A 15,229-nucleotide genomic window follows, 5' to 3' on the forward strand; every position below is an offset into this window, starting at 1 on the left:
ATAAATCAGTGAGAGAAAACCTTTGATAGGGCACCTATATGAGAATAGGGCTGGCAGTTCATTACCTGATGCAGAATTCTGGCCATTGGTAAATCACTGGGGCTACTGAATTGTCCCCATGGATAAAGCCCTGCAGGAACTATATTCAGAGGTTGTATAGGAGAGGGAAAGTTACTGAAGACAGAATTAAATCTGAGTTTTTTCTGCACTTAATCTTCTTCACTGTATTCGTGCTAAAGAGCACTAACACACTTCATTTATGAAGTCTGTAATGACAACTCTGTATGTCCAGATATTTTTTAAAAAGCCCTAACATAAAAAGAGTAATCATGGGTTTTGCCCCTTCAAAGTGCTCCTGTATATTGGCTGAACATGGTCTTTAATTGCAGTCAAGGTACATAATGATGTCATTAAATAAAAATGCAGTAGTCTGGCAGCAAGGGCAGCAGCCTGTGAGTTTGAAACTTAAGGGTAGATTTCTCAACTGGGCATTACATTTAAGCTTGGGGCTGCACACTCTAACAGCATGGGTGCACGTTTGTCTGCAACTTTCATCCCTGTCTCTTGCAGTTTGAAAGTCTGAGGCTCTCAAATGTGCTTCTGCATTTTCTTTCTTTTGGCCAGTCTTGATATATCATACCATGTTTTAACCTGTAGGAGGGTGGAAAGGAGGAGGTGCTGAAAAGCCCTAGGAAAGCAGTACGCTTCTAATTACTTCAATTCAAACAAGTGATAGAAAATTCACCAAAAAGATTGTACTATGAGTTTCAAGCTTTCGGAAAAATACCAAATATCCCAAAATTTCTAAAATCCTGAAGAGAAGTTCAAATCACGAGGTATTTTTTTAAGTAAGTACAGCTTTGAGTCTGTCTTGTCCTCTGATAGAATAACTGTAAAGACTGTTATCTCTTTTTTTTTTTCTTGCAACCACTATAATTAATACCTTAAACACTTTTGTTTTGAACTTCTTTGTTTTTGTTGTTGTTGTTGACATTGTCAAAAATACAGATATTTTGTTATCACCTGAATCCAGGTCCATATGAGAAGCACCAAAACCATTCTGAAAGGTGCCAACATAGAAAATACAATTCATAAGATATTTGCACCCTGTTTCTTGGATTCAGAGAACTCCATCAAATAGAAACACTGAACTTTCTGAAAGTACAATTGCCTAATTCAATAATAAAATGTTAATAACCAAGTTTCCCCCCCCGGTACCCTGTACGTTACAGCCTAGCATGTACATCCTCAGTCTACCCAGATAATCCATCACAGAGCTGCAATTCCAGCTCAGTAAGTGTTTTTGCAGCCCAAGACGTCCTTTGGTTAGAAACCTTACATAAGGAGATTGCAGGCTGCTCGGTGCAGTTTTACATGAGCAGATTAACAGTCTTCCTGGTGGGTTTTTATTTCTTCAACCAGGTTTTTAGCCTAACACCTTTATTCTTGTCATTTTACGCGTGTTCTAAAGGACGTTTCTCATATATCTTGAGCAGTCTATGAGTCAGTATTTTTAAACTTGAAATTAGGCTCCTAAAACTATATCCAGGAATATAAATACCATCACAGTTTTGGAAAGTGTTAAATATCCTGTAAATGTCACCAATCCAGAGTTTTAAAATTAAATAAGCTTATAATATATAGATATTTTCCAGAAGGCATTTCTTTGAAAACATATTGGAGATGAATGAAAAAGGCAGGAATTGGTAATCAAAAATGAAATTTCCAGTTGCCCAAATCTTCTACATCATCACTGCTGTTTTTGTGGTCGATGATTGTGTATTGTTTTCTTTTAATCAAAACTAAAACCTGTGTGAAGGCTCTGACAAGCACTAAAAATGAATTTGTATTCCTTTTCCCATTTTTTTCTTTACAGGAAGTACTTCTCTGTTATAAATGTTTTTGACATTTTGAATATAAAGATAAATAAATAATATGCCTAAAATTTTCAAAACGGCTCTTGCGAATTAGCAATATATGTCCTGGTGATGAGGTTTAAAAAGGAGCTTTGACCACAAAGGTGTTTATGTGACTTTCAACAATAAGCAATTACTTTAATTTTTGCTTAGGAGTTTTTGGTTTCTTCTGAAGCCCAAGTCAGGAAGTTTCTGTACCCTGGACAACAATTCTTAAATGTGTACTTACTCCAGACATGGTTTTAAACCACCTCTAAGTGAACAGAAGCACAGTATTAAAGTCTGTATTAAACATTACTGCTGGAGAAGGTTCTGAGAAGTGATGGATTTAAATACACACACAAGCCGTATATTCACCCTCCCTCAGACCACACATTGTATGTGAAATTATAATTCCCCTTTTCCCAAACTCTTGGACAAATGGGAAGTAGCACATAAAAAGTTAAGTTTGAATAACCTAATGTGAAACAAATACACATAATACAACTTGGCCTTCAAATGGGATGAGCAACTAGCCATAATGCATCTGCTCTTTTCACTTAGGTACAAGCAGCTTTTCCTGGAGCAGTTTCCTGGACTGGATTTCTCATCACTGCCACTGACTGCCACCTGAACCTCCACACCATTTTGTCATTAAAATGAGATGCTCCAACTAGTCTGTAAGTAGGCGATAGAAATAAATGTAATGATCAGGTGAATATGGTATAGCCCCAGTGACCAGCAGGAGCCTCTGTAGGTAATCTGGGTTCTTGCAGAGCCAAGATAATGGATTTGGGGCTAAGGCTGTGTCTGGAGTTGAATATGTTTTGATGTTTTCATATATTTCCCTAATCATCAAGTAACTTTTATTCCCCCCACCCATCCAAAAAGCGAAACAAATAAAAAAAAAAAAAAAAAAAAAAGGAAATGAGGAACTGAAAAGGAATGTTAAAAAAATGTCTAGAGCAGGAACACTGCTCAGTGAGTGATTCTCTAACTTGTTGAGACATGGGAACAGAAACGGTCTAGGACAACAGTCCATAGCCAGGGAAAAGGCAATGCAAAGGTGCACCGAGTTACTGGTTTATGCAGTTGCAATCAAGATCATAGGTTTATTCAGGATGTATATTTTGGGCAATGTCTGCAGCAATTATAATAAATTCTCCAGGTCACTGGTGGTAACTAAGAAGAGCTGGGCTCCATGTTCAGCACAAGGGCTTTTGTGTGTTGCTCTGCAATCTGGTAACATTTTCACACATTCTTCTAACAAATGCCTGCTTTGCTGAAGTCCTTACTGATGCTACAGGCACTGACAGGCAAGGATGCAGGCTACCCTTGCAGAAAATACATCCTCTCATGTCTTAATTCTCACTTTTTAACTCTTGTGTGTTATGTAGACATCTAACTTTCAACTCAACTCACCAAACATTGCATTTATTTTTTTTTTTATTTTTTATTTTTTGGACAAACTGAACCCCTGATCCCTTAAAGCAGAGCACTTTTCTTTTTCTTTCTTTTCTTTTCTTTTCTTTTCTTTTCTTTTCTTTTCTTTTCTTTTCTTTTCTTTTCTTTTCTTTTCTTTTCTTTTCTTTTCTTTTCTTTTCTTTTCTTTTCTTTTCTTTTCTTTTCTTTTCTTTTCTTTTCTTTTCTTTTCTTTTCTTTTCTTTTCTTTTCTTTTCTTTTCTTTTCTTTTCTTTTCTTTTCTTTTTCTTTTCTTTTCTTTTCTTTTCTTTTCTTTTCTTTTCTTTTCTTTTCTTTTCTTTTCTTTTCTTTTCTTTTCTTTTCTTTTCTTTTCTTTTCTTTTCTTTTCTTTTCTTTTCTTTTCTTTTCTTTTCTTTTCTTTTCTTTTCTTTTCTTTTCTTTTCTTTTCTTTTCTCTTTCCTTTCCTTTCCTTTCCTTTCCTTTCCTTTCCTTTCCTTTCCTTTCCTTTCCTTTCCTTTCCTTTCCTTTCCTTTCCTTTCCTTTCCTTTCCTTTCCTTTCCTTTCCTTTCCTTTCCTTTCCTTTCCTTTCCTTTCCTTTCCTTTCCTTTCCTTTCCTTTCCTTTCCTTTTCCACTTTTTTTTTTCTGGCTTTTTCTGGCTTTTTTTTTTCTGGCTGGAGATGATATAACTCCTGGACATAATACTTATTTCTTTTTCTTGTTGTCTTTTTCCAAATAAGGATAAACCTCTTAAATCCCATAAGGTACTGTGAAGTCATATGTTCCAACAGTCACATTAAAGTATTATCAATTACCTCAGGGATACCAACTCTTACAGAACCAGCAAATAAGGTTTAATAGAAAATTATGATCCTTCCCTTTGAGTGCAATGTAGCCACTGTCTAACATTCAGGTCTCCTTTCCACAGGATAAGGTATCTAAAATATAGGTATAATTTTCTAATCAAGGGATTGTTCCAGTCTCTCTAGAAACTATAGACTTACCAAGTGATTTGTTGTTTGGCTTTTCTCTTAAATGCCACAAAACTTTTCCATAAGAAAAAATCTTAAATGCAAATATTTACAGATATGCCTCTTGCTTGCTTGTAAGTTTGTCAAGATCATTTGTTTGGTTTATGGTTTAGTGGAAACAAGTACTTTTTGACTTTTTTCTTTCTTGATCCAAACTGAATTTCAGAATGTTGTTTTGAAACCATGTTTTTTACTCAGATGACAGCCGTTATAGCTAAGCCTTTGTTGGTAACAAGTGTATGTAAGTGTACACAAACATTGTGTATGTTTGCTTGTGCAAGTGGGCTCTGGTTTCAGAGCGGCATTTGACAGACCTTGATTTGTGCTGAAAAATCTAGATTTTTACCTATGATGAGTATTGTGGGAACAAAAATCCAGGTATAGACCTGTATATTACAGCTGTAACAGCCCATGCTGTGAATAACTGCACAGGTAAGATCTGGTGCTGCTTCTCTGTGTGCACATTTGCATGTCTTGAACATTACAGATTTGACCTGCACACATATTTGCAAAGCTTTTTTCTTTTTCTCTTTCTTTCAGAAAGCCTTATGTGTCCTTGTCTTTATCTTCTGTATCAATCTCTCCCTATACCAAGACAGTAAAGTTAAGACACAGGATCGCTTTGTCTCCAGGAGCACACTCAGACTACTCTTCCAGACTAATTTTCTGCTTGGGTTACTTTCCTAATTATAATTTGTGTTCTCATCATGTCGTGGAAGAGTACATTTTAAATGAGCTTGCATTACACAATGTAGAATACCAGCTTTATAGCACTGTCTGTAACCTAGAATACCAATTTTTAATTTGTCATAATGCAAATGCCATAATGATTACAAGTGTGCAGCCTGAGTTCTATTTTTTCCCCAGTAAACTGAAGGTTCATTTCACTTTCCCACTCCATACATAAGACTGTTAGTGCAGGATGTTGATCTACCTTTGAACAATCAGAGCTGTGTACATTATACACCACGTTCCAAAACACTTAAATATGTGTAAAGGGAAAAAAAATACATAAAGTATGCCTTCTTTAGCTGTTGTATACTTGCTAATAAGTTTTAAAAGGTCTGTTTAGGTCTTTATATTAATAACCACAGGGAAAAAAATAATAATTCTCTGAATTAATACTAGAAATTTTCCCTGGGAATAGAGAATTCATTTTTATTGAGTTATAGTAATATGATACCTGATTTTAGTGAGACTAGGATAAGCTAACTTTCAACCCTGAGTAAACCACCTACTCCTTTGAAACAGTCTCAGGCAAAATTTTCAGGGGCATCTCATTCAAACCAATTCTTGAGAGACTATTGAGTCTAGAGAGACAGTTGAGAAGAGCAGGGCCATTCACAAAATCATGTGTTTGCAAAAAAAAAAAAAAAAAAGTGATATGGAGTGCTATACAAATTTGCTTTAATATCGTTGTATATATACCTTGCCTAGCATGATTAACCTAATATTATGTTGTATCTGCAGGTACATCATTGAGCCAGGGTTTTGTAGTAAGCAGACCAATGTTGCCTATGTAGTTATGCTCACATGAATACTGATGTATTTCCTAATCTAAGCAGTCATATCCTGCTGTTAGCCTACACCAGGACAAACAGCAGTTCCCTCTCCACTGTCTTGGGCATGCTATTGGTGAAGTTAGAGAGGGAGCCCAGCTTCCACTTCTCCCCAGCCCCACTTTGTTTCTGCTGATCTGAGCATGTGTTGGTCCTAGTTAGTCCCTGCACGGCAATATTTTTTCCACATCCTTTGTAGCCATCTAGGCAAAATCTTAATTTAGCCCTGGTGGATAATAGTTATAGTTCATTAGTTGCAAGTTTAATTCACTTTGAATGTATGAGATAGCATGAGTGGTTTTTGTCCCAGTGCAGCCATATTCCTTTGAGGATTTTGCATGACAAATATGAATATTTTAGAGCTGGATATGGATGATTTGTTTTGTGTTGTCAAATATCTGGGTATTTCAACCCCATGAATGCCCTGAGCGTGGCTTTCTCCCCCACGAATGTTGAAGGGGTGCTCACCACTTTACAGTGGGCTCAGGAGAAGGATGGTGGAGACCTTCCCAGCCTGCCCACTGCATGTAGCCCAAAGAAAGGACAACCAGTGGGATCCTACTGCAGTCGTAGGGAAAAAAGAGACATTTTTCCCATCACTGTCTGTACCTAGGGGCCTTTAAGACTTGTCCAGGCTGCCAAAATACAGACAACGGATCCCAGAAATGAACTTGTCTGAGAGAGACCATATGGGATCTCCCACTACCAGGCATGGCAGTAGAGGGGCAGACACAGTTCCCCGGGAAAGCGTAGCTCAGCGCTTCAATCATCTCCTGAGCCTTGAGCAGCTGATGACGTAAATCTCTCAGCAGCTTTTTTGTCTGAAATAAATGGTGCATAAAGGAAATGCAAAATTGTTTGGTGGACAGGATTATCTATGTGTTTACTGCTCTCAGCACTTTTCTTTTGTCTTTTGACTATGTAGTTCCTATTGGTGTGAATAGTTATGCATGAAGTTAAAGCTCCTGAACATGAGCAGGGTGTAAGAGAGCTCTCTAAACCTGTGACAGCTCTGCACTTCTGGTTGAAAGAAATGTCAGCTTAGAAGAATTACTAGTAGCAGAAAGTAATTATTTTTCATTTTCAAGATTCCTTGTTCAGTCTTAACGCAAATGTAAACTTTCTATAATTCTTTATTGTTATCATCCCCCTGGATGTATTACTTTCATTTGCATTTTCTATTTTACATATACACCCCCATCACACACACACAGTACACAGTCATGGCACCTCATAATGATTTTTGTATAATTCCATCCCTTCTGGTCTCTCTTGTTATGTATTATTCTGTTGCCATAATCTGCTGATGATATACAATATTTGTATAAAGATTTAAATCAATGTTTATCACATCAGAGCACTATCATTCAAAAGTAAAGTACAAATCAATAATTCATTAAGCAAGAGAGAAATGAATGATTTCAAATTGCTGTTCTTTTCTCCTTTAATATTTGCAAAAGGAATTGCACTGTTTTAATGAAGTTTGTTCACTTTTTAGACTGAGATTGAATTAATGTATCTGATGGTATTCAGGATATATGCCATGGGATAGGTAGCACAACTGCAAAAATAAACAGTTTTCAGTTTTCTAAAACTTCTGATTCATTAAAAGTAATCAATGACATAAAATAAATAAATAAGTAAATAAATAAAAGATTTTGGTGGGGAAGGGTGAGCTATATGGTTTTCCAGGTTGAACAAATAATTTTTTCAGACTTAAATAAAATGATTAATTTCAAGTTGGAATGATCCATTTTTAAAAGGCTCATCACACACACACACAAAAAAAATAAATAGAACTATTTTTAAATTGAGAATTTTGATATTTATAAAGGGAAATATTCAATCTAGTAAATATTAGGAAGTGTAATACTTCTTGAAAAAAGGTGGATGTTATGTTTTGGGTTTGGATTTCTCATTGAAACAATCAGAGGAATAGACATAACTGTGTGGCAAAAATGACTAAGCAGACTAGCTCAGTCCTTTAGGTTTTTTTTTCTGGTAATCAACTTTAATTTGCTTCACTGCAATGGAAAGAACAGAAAGTATCATAATCTAGTATCATGGGTAAGTTGAAACTCAAGAGCCTGTTTTTCTTTTCCACATCCCCCCAAAGCCATGAGCTAACCAGGTGATCTCCCCAATTGGAAGATGCACTAAATGAATGAGTCTGTGGAATTCAAATGTACCTTTAGCCCTGCTCATTTCCTAATTCACCAGCAATAAAGTGGTCATTGCTGATGACACAGGGAATTCCTTCTGGTTTTAAAATACAATGACAGAGTATCCACCAGGAACCGCAGAGCATTAGCTGTTGCTTTCACTGGGGATGAGTGTCCTCTATTGATTGGATTTCATTGCCTGAGCTCAATAAGGCTTTTATTTATGATGACATAGTTTATGATTGCTTATTTATCTGTTATGCATAAAACCAGCTTAGAATCAAATTGTCATATTGACCAAAAGGATATCTGGGTTTTTGAAGAATCTACTTTACCCCCACTCATACACCAAAATTGTATGGGGAAGGAAAACTACCAACACTGGCCTTGAAATCACCAGATCTCCTTTCTCCCATATCCCCATCCCAAGATTATCACTTCCTCTCAGGTCAGTACTTTTGATCCATTATGGTGGTCCTGTGAGAAATTTTATTTTCCAACGTGAAGTTACAAGAGTCTGAAATCATCACAACCCCCAAGTCCTTCACTTGAAAACCATCTCAACCTCATTCATGCTTAGTCTACACTGGCCTCAAGAAGTGATTAGGAAAGTGCAGGGGAGAAAAATCCAGAAAATGCTCTTAAAGGCAGAGATGTGCAGCACTGGGTCAAGAGGTCCCTGAGCCACATCACTGAGATCATACCCAAGAAGGATAACTCTACATTTCCCCTATTATTATAGTCTTCCCTGGGGCTTTGCTGCTGGCCACCGTCAGATAGGGGATGATGAGCTGGACTGACCTGTGGTTTGACCTAGTACAGCTGCTTTTGTGTTCCTGATAAAAAAAAAAAAAAAAAAAAAAAAAAAAAAGACTTACCTGAGTATTCGCATAAACAGACTAGAAGTGGCAACATTTGCTGAATGATTATGCTTTTGAGATGATCACGGGTAATCAATATTAATTGAACAACAGAAGACAATATCACTGTTTGTACTGCTAGCTCTTTACAGGACTTTAGATAGGATCACAGTAACTGCTCTATAAATTAAGAAGCTGGTAATAACTAAAACTGGGGAAAAAAAACTTAATTTTCTGATTCATATCTTTAATCAATTGCAACATGGTGCAATTGCATTTTAGCTGTAGCTTTCAAATTGTTTGCTCAATAGAGATTGCTCCATTGCTTTTGATTGACACAATGTTATTGCATTTTTATTGACTTTTACAGTAGTTTTTACAACATTCAAGGTGCATAAGTTAAACAGAAAAGTAACATAGTAACATTTCAAGATGGAAGAAGGCCATAAAGATGCAGAGTAGGTATAATTTACAATAACAGGAAATTACAAATTAAGGATAACTCCCTTGCCCTCATGCCTAGTTAGTCCCCTTGTACATGTTTCTGAAATATGTCAGTAAAACATCAAATGTTTGCCTACTGTAAAAAGTTAATGGATGACGGAGTTGGCAAATACTTTAGGATTGTTATTAAGATTATTTTAGATACAATTCAGCTGAAATTCAGCTGAAACCAAGTACCTATACAGGATTTCTTAGCTGTAAAATGTTAATTATTTGAAGAACTGGGTTTGGTCTAAATCAAGCAAAGCCAATAAAAAAAAGATGTGGAGATTTAAGTACATGTAAGGAACATAAACATAAATATAAACTTGAAAACAGTCAAACACTCCTTGAAAGCTTTCTGAATGCAAGTTGTTTCAGACAAGCCATTAGGGTTCAATAGAGTGTATGCATTGCCTCTCTTTATGAAAGAGTAGTTATGTGGAAAACTTCAAAGCATGTACTCACTGTATTTTTTTTTTCTTTTAACTGTATATGTAGTTATATGCACTCTCTGACTACCTGTAACTGTGCCTTTCCATTAAATGAATTCCATTAAGACTGTGTCTTTTTAGGAGTCTCTCTTCCTTCTTTTGGAGAGCACTTACCCACCTTTTTACATCAATAGTCTTCTAACTGATGAGACCCTGCAGAAGAATTTTTAAAATAATTATTACCAATGACTTTGCAGTGCTCACAATGTCATCTTTTGATGTCTAAGATTCCCCTTATATAAAATGGAAAACATACATTACAGGACTTTATGAAGTTCAGTGGGCTAATACTTTAAAAGTTATGATGTTAATAAAATTTTGCACGATTCTTTCTTTTCCTAAGCAAAGACTGACTTTCTTATCAAATAAGGAGCTTCTGTAGGACTATGTCATTTCACACAGAAGTTCAAAAGAGATTTTGCAACCAGAAACCTGAATTAGTTTTATTTTGATAGAATCGCTACTCTTCTGCTAGCAATGTCAAACACATTGATCAGGTCTACCTATCAGGTCCCTATTGGGGAAAAGGGACAAAGTCAAACTACAGAACAGTTCTTCATTATCACCTAAATAAATGTAGTTAGCTTTTTGATCTAGCACCTCTGCTTTCAATTTATTGTGAGAAAGAGGGAAGTTTCTAAGCTTAAGTCATATCATCCTAAATTAATCTTGCAAAGTTAGTGAAAGGAGTTCATGTAGAATAACCACAAAGAGGACTCAGGGTGACCAGCTCATGAGTAGGTGATCTATCACCCTGAGACCAAGGTGGACCATGGTAGACCTCTTTATAACACACATCCTTTAGGAGCTCCCCAAGGAATTTCTCCTGGGAACGACACCTGGAGACAAAGTGTGTGTTAGTCTCAGCAAGCTAGGGTAAAGAGTTCTGTCCAAAGTCCTCAGAGGACCTAAGCCTTACAGTTTCCAAACTAAGCTCACCGAGTGAGAAGAAAAAGCCAATGATATGCAGATATGAAAACCCCACAGGAAAGAGCATCCCTGTGGCCAAAGGGAGCACATAATATAGATCTGCCTATCTGCTAAATGTGCCATGTGTTATATCTAGTAGCAAATAAAATTACTTGGAGGGGTGTTTTATCTATACAAAAACCTTTGCCATGGACCCAGTGTTTCCATTAGCTGGACCAGTCCAAAAGTAGAATAGTAATAGAAGGAAGATTATAGTTGTTTTATAAATTCTGTAGAGCTTTCCCATAAAATGATAGCAAAGACTTCTCTTCACGATGCAGCTTTTTGAAAAGTAAGCATTATTATGTTGTCTTTACACGTGGGACTCACTGCAGCTGTTGTGACCACAGAACTTTCTCTCAGGCATCACCCCACATCTTATTATGATCAAAAATCCTCATCATTAATCCCATTACATTGTTCTTGGTCATGGGATAAATTCGTCAATGGATGATCTCACCCTGTTTAATCTCACTAGTTAAGCATATTTCTTTTCTAGATTTTCTTACCATAATCTTATCATCACAACCCTTGGGAAGTTTGATCCCAACAGTGCTGCAATGAGTGTTTGTTTAATATTTCACTATTTGATAAGAAAGTTAGCATTTAACCCTCAGTTTCCTTTGTTAAGACAAGCAAAAACTGCAGAAATGAAACTGCAGATCACTGCACATTATGGATCTCATTAGCTTCCCCTTGGTAGGACCTTGATTTTTGCAGATCTGCTTCTGTGTATCTCTGTTTCTCATAGGCATCTGGAAAGAGGCATAATTTGCAGTCTGCTGAACACCGACTATATTCCCGACGACATCACTATATTTCGATAGAACCTGCTCAATTATACTGATCTGTGCCTTTCTTCAAAGCAGAGTCAAAATTTCAAGCCTGAAAATATTATCTGAATTGCCAGCTAATATTGGATAAGCCTAAACTCCATTTTGGGGGAGAGCAGGCGGGGGGGGGGGGGGGGGGGGGGGGGGGGGAGGTGGAGGATGGAAAAGGTGTCTCACATCTGAGTACTTTATTTCTGTAGTGTTTAAAAGGTAGGTAAAGGAGGAAAAGGAGTTTATATTTTAAAAGTAAAACTAGCCCTAGTCATTGGAACACTTGGCTCTTTGAGAAGACAAGGTTCACATTCACTTTTACATAAACGGGTTCAAAATAAGACCTCACAGTTTCTGCTGGGATCCCTACACTCACCAGATCATGCTGTAGTAAATAGACAAAAACCCCCTTTCTCTTTTTCTCTTCTCTTCTCTTCTCTTCTCTTCTCTTCTCTTCTCTTCTCTTCTCTTCTCTTCTCTTCTCTTCTCTTCTCTTCTCTTCTCTTCTCTTCTTTTTTCTTTTCTTTTCTTTTCTTTTCTTTTCTTTTCTTTTCTTTTCTTTTCTTTTCTTTTCTTTTCTTTTCTTTTCTTTTCTTTTCTTTTCTTTTCTTTTCTTTTCTTTTCTTTTCTTTTCTTTTCTTTTCTTTTCTTTTCTTTTCTTTTCTTTTCTTTTCCTTTCTTTTCTTTTCTTTTCTTCTTTTCTTTTCTTTTCTTTTCTTTTCTTTTCTTTTCTTTTCTTTTCTTTTCTTTTCTTTTCTTTTCTTTTCTTTTCTTTTCTTTTCTTTTCTTTTCTTTTCTTTTCTTTTCTTTTCTTTTCTTTTCTTTTCTTTTCTTTTCTTTTCTTTTTCTTTTCTTTTCTTTTCTTTTCTTTTCTTTTCTTTTCTTTTCTTTTCTTTTCTTTTCTTTTCTTTTCTTTTCTTTTCTTTTCTTTTCTTTTCTTTTCTTTTCTTTTCTTTTCTTTTCTTTTCTTTTCTTTTCTTTTCTTTTCTTTATTCTCTTCTCTTCTCTTCTCTTTTCTTCTCTTCTCTTCTCCTCTTCTCTTCTCTTCTCTTCTCTTCTCTTCTCTTCTCTTCTCTTCTCTTCTCTTCTCTTCTCTTCTCTTCTCTTCTCTTCTCTTCTCTTCTCTTCTCTTCTCTTCTCTTCTCTTCTCTTCTCTTCTCTTCTTCTCTTCTCTTCTCTTCTCTTCTCTTCTCTTTTCTTCTCTTTTCTTTTCTCTTCTCTTTTCTTTTCTTCTCTTCTCTTCTCTTCTGAAGCTGATCACAAAATAACAAAACATTTTTTCGACTCTGTAAGAGATGTCAACTGACTGCAGAGCTCTCAAACCTTCCATGGTTCATTCTTGCCTTGGAGAGGAGATCGATCTGTGTTCTCAGCTGTCTTTCAAAGACTGTTTATGCATTTTGTCTAATGATTCTTTCATGTAAATTTTACTCTCCCTCTGGGTTAGATTGGAGCTCTTGGAATAACAAATGAGGTTAGGCACAAATGAATATGTGGATTTACTTCTCTTCTCTTCTGAGGTCTCATAAGATTATTCATGAGTATATGAATGACCACAGTCTACTTCGGTATCTGTTTTCAGATCCCTTGTATTCCTCAAATTTAACTTTTCTGAATATTTATATGTTATTCATGATTCAATATTGGCTGTTATGCTTTAGTCATCTAGTCACTATTTACAATGTCATTGACCAGTCTAGAAACAGGAGCAATACTATATGGCTGAAGTAACGCCTTATGCATAATGTACAGTTCAGGGTGAGAAGGCGCTATTCATGAATACCTCCTAGTCCAGAAACTGACAAAGCTGCTTAGTGAATGTTTATGAATAAATCAATTTTCAGAAATCAATACTAGCTTGTGAACAATTTCTGAGAATAAAAATAGATACACAAAGTATTGATAACAACAATCCAGATTGCTCTGAGGAGAAGATTCTCCTTGGAATTACAAATCTGTTTGAGCAAACATACAAATCATTCATGAGCTCAGTCACCCCCAACAATTCAAATAAGCTGATCACAGACAACATGTGCAGCTGTATGAGATGAACTTAATGTGTTTTATTGTTTGGTATAGTTGAACAGACCATTTGCCGTACATTTCCAGGCCTCTTGTGGCTTCACATAGTCTAGGGAATACCACTATAGAATCATTGCAGTAATAAATCTGGTCTCCTAGTCTTTGTGGTTTAGCCAGTTTTTGCCTTCACTACTTACTGTTAAGCCAATTAGTTCAGCTATCAACTATTAACATACACCTTAGTAATATGTCCTTCCATACCTCATGTTTCTGCTTTATTTCCTCAGACATGCATCTTTTGTTGAGTCACAGTCATAGCACAAATTCCTTCAGCTATAGTCTACAGCTTCTTATGAAGGAATGCCACTAGTGTTTTCCTCAGTCCTATCTTCTTTCTTTTTTTCATATGCCACCTCTCAGTAAGAACCTTTTATTACTTCACAACACCCATAAACATTTATATAAAACTTTTCTTCTTTTCCTTCTGTGAAACTGAACACTTTCCAGAAAATCAATACACTGATCATACGCCATTTAAAATCTTAATCAAATTTAACTTGAGGAACTGTTGTGGTCCATATGCTTTTGGTATCCAACCAGTAACTCTCTAGTGTCACACAATAAGTTTACAACAGGCAGATGCTTGTCAAAACAGGGTGAAGTGTCAGCAATCCACACATCTGTCAAAAACTTATCCGGCTTCAGCTGCATCCAAGAACCTTGTCCAAGAATTAAGAACAAACCACACACATGAAGTCTTGCATGCATGCATACAGGTCAGCTATCAATGTATATGAAATAGAGATTTTTTTTTTTTGGGGGGTGGGGAGGGGAGGGGAGGGGGGGATGGAATTTGTTTCTCTCTGGCTAGAAAAAAGCATTTTTCCTTTCACTGGGTGAACTAATTTCTAAATATTATATTGTGGGCAAGGAGATATTTCTGGTTTGCTGTGCTTAAGAATCTGAATTTCTGAAGTCCTCAGAAATACTCTTGAAGGAAGGAGTTTTAAATTTGAATTCCAAGGAGAGATTAGGACTTTAAAGGGACATAACTCCAAACCAGGATCCTCTTCAGTGAGGGAAGTCACACATTCTTAGAAATGGAGATGAGAGATGGAGGGAAAAAAGATGTGCACAATCGTCATTTGGGGGCATCCATTTCTGAAACAAATGTTAAAAACATTTAATAGTAAATATCCCTTTTTTCCTTTAATGTTTGTCTTCTGTTAAGGGTTGTTAAGGAGTATCTGGTGAATAAAAGAGTTCTGTTCTTACAGGAGAGGTCTATGATTATAGCAAAGGGTCATTCTCCCATCACCTGCACCTTGACACAAGTTTCAAGGGTATCCAGAAAACAGTAGCATTGTACCTCCATGACTTTTCCAGGAGTAACCAACACAGTGTATCATTGTGAAAGAAACATCTCCAATGGTGCTTTGTCATACTGCAGGACAGTAAAGAAAACACACAGCCTTTGAAGGTCTCCTATGAATTTGTAACAGGAAGCAGT

General features: G+C 36.2%; 1 protein-coding gene across 1 annotated transcript in view; it reads left to right on the plus strand.

The window, feature by feature from the left end:
- Nucleotides 1-15,229, plus strand: part of LOC310889562 (urea transporter 2-like) — a 321,801-nt gene that overhangs the window by 1,896 nt on the left and 304,676 nt on the right. The window contains exon 2 of the mRNA XM_083817147.1: nucleotides 2,460-2,575. The gene's annotated coding sequence lies outside the window, so the exon portion shown is untranslated. The remainder of the gene's footprint in view (nucleotides 1-2,459; nucleotides 2,576-15,229) is intronic.

The sequence above is a fragment of the Anser anser genome (genome assembly GCF_964211835.1).
Source record: "Anser anser genome assembly, chromosome: Z".
Taxonomy (NCBI): Eukaryota; Metazoa; Chordata; class Aves; order Anseriformes; family Anatidae; genus Anser; species Anser anser.